Below are 7678 nucleotides of genomic sequence, written 5' to 3'. Positions count from 1 at the left end.
AGTCTTCAAATTAAATGCATGTTTTTCGGACATGTTACATATGTGTCTGGATATTCTTAATTAATAACTATCCAGATCAGATGTTTGGAATTATATACTATTAGCAATTTTCACTTTCTAGATATAAATATAATAAAGGCCATAAACCTTATATGTTTATATATTAATATTTGCCAACCAATTGTGATACGTCTTTATTTCATAAATAATAACACTTTTCTACTTTACGATTCTCAGATCGATTATAATTTCCTAACACTGGTTTACTCTTATTTATTTTGATACCTAGCTGAGACTTCCTTTATTCAGGTCACTCAGTATGTATTGCAAACCTTCTGTTGTTTCTGAAATGAGAATAATGTCCGAAAATTTCAGGTCATTAGAATATTCCCATATTTCAACATTTTCTTTTCCAACTCAAGTCCCTTTGAAGTTAAAAACCAGTTTGAAATTGCAATGCCTTGTTCCATTGTGTATCTTCAATTGCTGTATCATTATTTAGTCGAATTGGAGCAGTACCTTTCCCGTAAATGTTCATTTTAATCTTACCATGCATTTATTTACTCCCTGTTTGGATATACATTAATACCGTTTAAGCTACAGGTCTTTTCGTAATCTACAAGAGGGTAAACACAAATGTATCTGGTGTATGTTTTTCTTGATTAACTGATTCATTGTCTGCAGATGGTCTATAATGGACTATCCGCGTCTACATTCTATGTATCTCATAGCTGATTTGCATCTAAATGTTATTTAGTTGATAATACCAGCCATGATCTACGGGTGTATTTTGAAACTAACGAAGACGATGGAGAGCTGCACACAGGGATAAAGATATCAAGCGGGGAATAACGCTGAGAGACAGAAATTGGGTGAAAGTTCTCTCAAAGGATTACAAAGGATTACAAAGGCAAAGCATGCCGACAGGAGACCTTTTGATCCATATCTAGGTCGGATGCACAAAAAAAAAAAAAAAAAAAAAAAAAAAAAAATCATATTAATAATAAATTAAAACTATAACAATGTAAATAACAATTAAAATACATAAATAAATGCATTGGTATAGTTGAATAGCAAACAAACAGGTAAATAGTAAATGATAATAAATTGACATATAACTAATAATAAATGAAAATCAGACAGACAAATTATAACAAAACAAAAACAAATAATATAACATAAATTATAATAATTACAGCATCTTACTTAGGTATTTATCTAAATGATTCTTAAAGCTTCGAACTGAACTACATTGCACTACCTGTGCAGGAAGTTTATTCCATTCATTAACTACACGGTTGGCAAAGTTGTTTCTACCTACTTCCAAATTGAATCTATTTCCGGACAGTTTGAGACCATTGTTTCTTGTCTGATTCTCATTCAATGTGAAAATTTGGTCACTTTTGATGTTGTCAATTCCCTTTAAAATCTTAAAGACCTGTATCAAGTCACCTCTGAGTCTACGCTTTTTTAGGGAAAACAGATTCATGTGCTTAAGTCGATTTTCGTATGATTTATTTTTGATATTTGGAATCAGTTTTGTGGCTCGCCGTTGTACTTTTTCCAGTCTGTCAATGTCTTTAATGAGATTCGGTGACCATACGGAAACAGCATATTCCAAATGTGGACGAACTAACGATTTATATAGCTTGTTAATGAGTGATGGACTTTTGAAATCAAAAGATCGCGCAATCAATCCCAGAATCTTATTTGCTTTCTCAGAGGCTGAAATACACTGCTTGGATGATTTGAGGTCGTTACTGATAATTACGCCGAGATCTTTTTCACTATCCACTTTTGTTAACGAATTTCCAAATAACTTGTAATCGTACTTGCTGTTATTTTTACCTATGTGCATTACCTTGCATTTACTTGTGTTAAATTTCATTAGCCACTTTTCAGACCATTGCTGTAATTGATCTAAATCTTCTTGAATATCTAATTGGTTTGAGTGATCATTTGCCACTCCGCACAGTTTTGTATCATCAGCAAATTTGGAAACAGTAGATTTTAGTCCATGGTCTATATCATTTATATATACTATGAATAGAAGTGGCCCAAGAACGGAACCCTGAGGAACTCCACTTGCAACACTTTTCCATCCAGAAGTTTTTCCATTTAAAACAACTCTCTGTTTTCGACCTTTCAACCAATTACTAGTCCAACCTAATAGGCTACCACTTATTCCATGCAAAGCTAATTTAGTAAGTAGTCTTTCGTGTGGGACGGTATCAAAAGCTTTTGCAAAGTCTAGATATATTAAATCTATATTGTTTCTTTTGTCATAATTCGAGACAACTGTGTTGTAGAATTCGAGTAAGTTAGTCACGCAAGAACGTTTCCGTCTGAAACCATGTTGGCTATCATTTATCAAACGGTTACTTTCTAAATGATATTCGATAGCATCTCTGATGATAGTTTCCATTATTTTTCCTACGATCGAAGTCAAACTAATAGGCCTATAGTTATTTGGTTTCTTTTTGTCACCTTTTTTGAATATGGGAGTAACGTTAGCTAGCTTCCATTCTCTTGGGACATCTCCGGATATGATGGATTTCTTGAAAATAATTTCTAATGGAACAACAATCTCATTTTTCATTTCCTTTAAGATTCTTGGATGCCAACCGTCAGGCCCTGGTGTTTTATTAACTTTGAGTTTGTCTATACACCTTTTAATTGTTTCTTTTGTTATATTTACCGTAGTGAGTAAGTTTACCCTAGACTTTTCACAGGTTTCAGTTTGGAATTCACTTTGAGGTGTTTCGTTTACGAATACCGAGCTAAAATAATTGTTTAAGAGATTACACATTCCTTCATTTGAATATTCAAGTTGACCGTCAGCAGATAATAGTGGACCAATGTGATTCCTAACAACCTTTTTATCTCTAATGTAACTATAGAATTCTTTGGGATTCTCTTTGGATTTCTCAGCGATGTTCATTTCGTATTGTCGTTTTCTTTTTCTTATTGTCTTTTTTAAATCTCTCTGTATTGATACATAATTTTCATAGTCATTAGATGCACCCGAGCACTTATATTTCTTATAAGCCTGTCTCTTTTTAGCAATACTTTTTTCAGTTTCTTTGTCGAGCCACTTTGGGCGAGCCTGATTTGGGGGACGTCTGTCCTTAAAAGGAATGTAAGTTTGAATCATCTTAGTGAGCGTATTTTGAAATATTTCCCACATCTGATCTACAGGCCTTTCGTTTAATTTTTCCTCCCAATCTGTAAGCTGAAGCTCCTGACGTAGTTCTATAAACTGAGCTTTACTGAAATCGGGTATTTTAGAAGCACAAGTATCTATTCTAAAATTGTTTAGGAGTTTGAATCTGACTAAGTTGTGATCGCTATTTGCAACAGATTCACCGACTTCTACATCAGTTGCCATGCTTTCGCGGCTAGTGATCAATAAATCGAGTAAGTTTCCATATCTTGTGGGCTCTTTTACATGCTGAATTAAGTAATTGTCACCAAGAAAATCAATCAAGCGACTACCTATATGGCCATGTTCAAGGGTCATCCAATCAATGTCAGTAAAATTGAAATCACCCATTATCAATAAATCCCGGTTGCAGAAACTAGACAGTTCTTGAAATAACAGTTTGTCGTCTGCTAATGATAATGTCTTTGGCCTATATATTACACCTATATTCATTTTTTGTCCATTTGTTTGGGTTAACTCAACCCACAAACTGTCATATGCATCCTGTTTCACTTTCTCTAAAACACAAGCATGAACATTGTTTTTAACGTACAATAGAACACCCCCACCTTTCTTGTGGTTTCTATCCTGATGAAAGTGTTTAAATCCCGCAATATTAAATTCAGCTTCGAACTCTGTACCATTTAACCATGTCTCAGTTATTCCTATCATATCGAGATTTTCGCTTTTGACATACGCCTGTATTTCTTGAAATTTGTTCCTAATACTACGAGCATTAAAGTACATAGTTTTAAGAAACTCCTGATTATTTCTTTTTGACACATTTTGAGTTTCAATATCATGTCTTATATTATCATTTTGTTTTTTATTTATGCCTTGCTCTATATTATTATTATTTGGTCCTTCATTGACATTCAATGCCTCATTAACATTTCTCCTATCAAAATTAACATTTCCCCCATCACGGACATCTGGTCGATTACGGTAATCCGATCTATTTTGTACATTTTGTCCCCCTACGTCACCGTGATTCACGCCGGCCTCCCGTCGTTCAGTGACATTATGTCCGGCATCCCTTTCTAAAATTATATTTTGTCCTCCAGTGACATTATATCCTACCGTGATATTTTTTCCTCCACTATAATTACATCCCATCGTGATCTTTTGTCTTCCACTGTCATTACATCCTATCTTGATATTTTGGCCTTCATTGACATTCTGTCCGGTATCTCTTCCTAAAATTATATTTTGTTCTTCACTGACATTATATCCTACCGTGATATTTTCTCCTCCATTATCATTACATCCTATCGTGATATTTTGTTCTCCACTATCATTATTTCCCATCGTGATCTTTTGTCCTCCACTATCATTATTTCCCATCGTGATCTTTTGTCCTCCACTGTCATTACATCCCATTGTGACATTTTGTCCTAAGACATTACATCCTAATGTGTCATTTCGTCCTCTAGCGATATTACATCCTATCATGATATTTTGGCCTTCATTGACATTCTGTCCGGTATCCCTTCCTAAAATTACATTTTGGCCTTCAATGACATTATATCCTACCGTGATATTTTCTCCTCCATTATCATTACATCCTATCGTGATATTTTGTTCTCCTTTATCATTACTTCCCATCGTGATCTTTTGTCCTCCACTGTCATTATATCCCATTGCGACATTTTGTCCTATGACATTATATCCTAATGTGACATTTCGTCCTCTAGCGACATTATATCCTAAAATTATATTTTGTCCTATACTGGTACATTGTTCTATATTAATGCTATACTCTACACTGTTTTCCCAAGTACATTCTATTTCCCCTTCCCTTTGGCCTTCTACCCTAAAAAAGGAGCTGGTTCATTACAAACTCCCACAATGAGGTTTGTAAGAACATCTTTGCCTCTGCGGGTAAGGTGGATCCCATCAGAAGCGTAAAGGTCATGGCGCCTAGAAAAGAGATACCAAGGATCAAGAAAGTGGTATCCCAATTGTGTGCACAACTGCGATATCCTATCATTGATCCCTATGGCTCTACTGTTCCAACACGAACCTGCGTAGATCCTCGGGAGGATCCCACAGACTACGTGACGGCTCCCACGTTCCTTCATCTCCTGAAGGAGGACCTTGTAATTCCGAACAAGCTCCTCTGATCTCACCCCACCTACATCGTTACTACCCGTATGTACAATCGTAACCGTGTTCTTCCGTCCTTGCTCCCTGATGGACCGGGTACAATCAACGATCCCACGGCCCGGTTGACATACAAGCTTGCAACGTCGCTTAGTCTTTCGCTGCAGGATGTCGTCATAGCCTCGAACCATGGAGTCCCCCACCACCAAGAACTCCTGGTTTTCAGCCACTTCATCCTCCAGTAGAGCAAAACGATTGACTAGAGCCAGCGGTTGCTCCACAGGGCACACGTCTACCGAACGCGGGCTCGACAAACGGGACCCCACGGAGCGCCACTCGCTCATGGCAGTGACAGTAGGTGAAGAAGTGGAACGCTCTTTGGGTTGTGGGGAGGGTTCACTCTTCTCACGGAGCGCACTCCTGAGAAGCCGAATTTCCTCCTCACACATCCTGAGACGGACCTCTAGGTTCACGCAACCTTCACAAGCCATTTCGCTCCCCCTTTAGCAATAAAAACGGCAAAGAGAAAATACAAATCAACAACAACAAAAAATCAAAGCGGTCTCTAATAAACTAAATACGCGAAGCTTACTCTGCTTACCTTATACTATTTCTCCTACCTTTGGAATACGGTAACAGAAAACTGTTTTGAAATTAAATAGAACCCTGCACTTTATCTTATATCTGTAACTGTATAGCGCTATACGTATACAATTACAAAAACACAACACAATCACTTAACACTATTCGGAGATATAAAATTCACAGGTATTCACTAGCTGGTGTCTGTGCAGAAAAACGAGGTCTCTAGCTGAGGTCACGAGCGGACTGAGCTGAGGTCACGAGTGGACTCAAAGCTGAGGTCACGAGTGGACTGAGCTGAGGTCAGGCCGGACGGCCCTTCGTCTGTACCTGGGTCTCCCTACTAGTCGTAAGCCCTCTGCTCCTCCTTCCATCACCTTCTTTGGTAGTCTGTCTGCCTACATTCGTACACAGTGTCCAGCCCACCTTGCCCTTCTTCCCCGTATTTCATCCTGAATGTACGGTTGCCGAGTCTGATCTCTAGTTTCCCTGTTATGTCTTCGCCTCCATTTCCCTTCTTCTTCATCACATAGGCCTACTGGGCCAAGGATTCTTCTCAGGATAAATAAAAATATTTGTCTTCCGAAAATTTTCTCTTTCTGCGGCCAGCGACTCTTGGGGCAAATCGGTTACATCGCCCAGTCGCCTGATATTTGGGACACGGATATTTGGATCACGAAACTGCAAGAAATCGAAGAAGAAGAAGAAGAAGAACTCGAAGAAGAAGAAGAAGAAGAAGAAGAAGAAGAAGGAGAACTCGAAGAAGAAGAAGAAGAAGAAGAAGAAGAAGGAGAACTCGAAGAAGAAGAAGAAGAAGAAGAAGAAGAAGAAGTAGAAGAACTCGAAGAAGAAGAAAAAGAACTCGAAGAAGAAGAAGAAGAAGAAGAACTCGAAAAAGAAGAACTCGAAAAAGAAGAACTCGAAGAAGAAGAACTCGAGGAACTCGAAGAACTCGAAGAAGAAGAAGAAGAACTTAAAGAAGAACTCGAAGAACTCGAAGAAGATGAAGAAGAAGAAGAACTTGAAGAAGAACTCGAAGAACTCGAAGAAGAAGAAGAAGAAGAAGAAGAACTTGAAGAAGAACTCGAAGAACTCGAAGAAGAAGAACTCGAAGAAGAAGAACTTGAAGAAGAAGAAGAACTCGAAGAAGAAGAAGAAGAAGAAGAAGAAGAAGAAGAAGAACTCGAAGAAGAAGAAGAACTCGAAGAAGAAGAAGAAGAACTCGAAGAAGAAGAAGAAGAACTCGAAGAAGAAGAAGAAGAAGAAGAAGAAGAAGAACGAATGAAGAAGAAGGAGGCTAGAAAGGAACGGAGAGAGGCCAAAGCAAAAGCTTTAACAATTCGCAAAGTTTAGAAACAAGAAAAGCAAGTAAAAAAAAGTTATTACTAAAAGGAAAAAAATAATTGAAAAAATATAAAAAGGGTGTTTTGAACGGAAATTTAACACCAGCACAAATCGCCTATATAGATGACTTGCGAGAACAGCAAGATGTTGACAAGAAATAAAAAGCAATATGATTTTGATATTTTATTTTCCTAAAAAGGGGCGTAGCCCAGGGCGCGCAGCGCCCGCGCCGAAGGCGCAGCGCCGCAGGCCAAGCCCCCCGGCGTAGCCTGGCCGGCGCAGCCGGTGGGCTTGTATACTAAATAAAAATATTTGTCTTCCAAAAATTTTCTTTTCCTGCGGCCAGCGACACTTGGGGCAAATCGGTTACATCCCCCGGTCGCCTGGCGATGTAACCGATGTAACCTGGCGTTCTGTGTTTAGGACGCTTCTTTACCCACGTTAAAG

Source organism: Oratosquilla oratoria, chromosome 16, assembly GCF_046742065.1.
Source record: "Oratosquilla oratoria isolate Oo_2021 chromosome 16, ASM4674206v1, whole genome shotgun sequence".
Classification (NCBI taxonomy): Eukaryota; Metazoa; Arthropoda; class Malacostraca; order Stomatopoda; family Squillidae; genus Oratosquilla; species Oratosquilla oratoria.
This window is presented reverse-complemented; position numbering follows the sequence as displayed.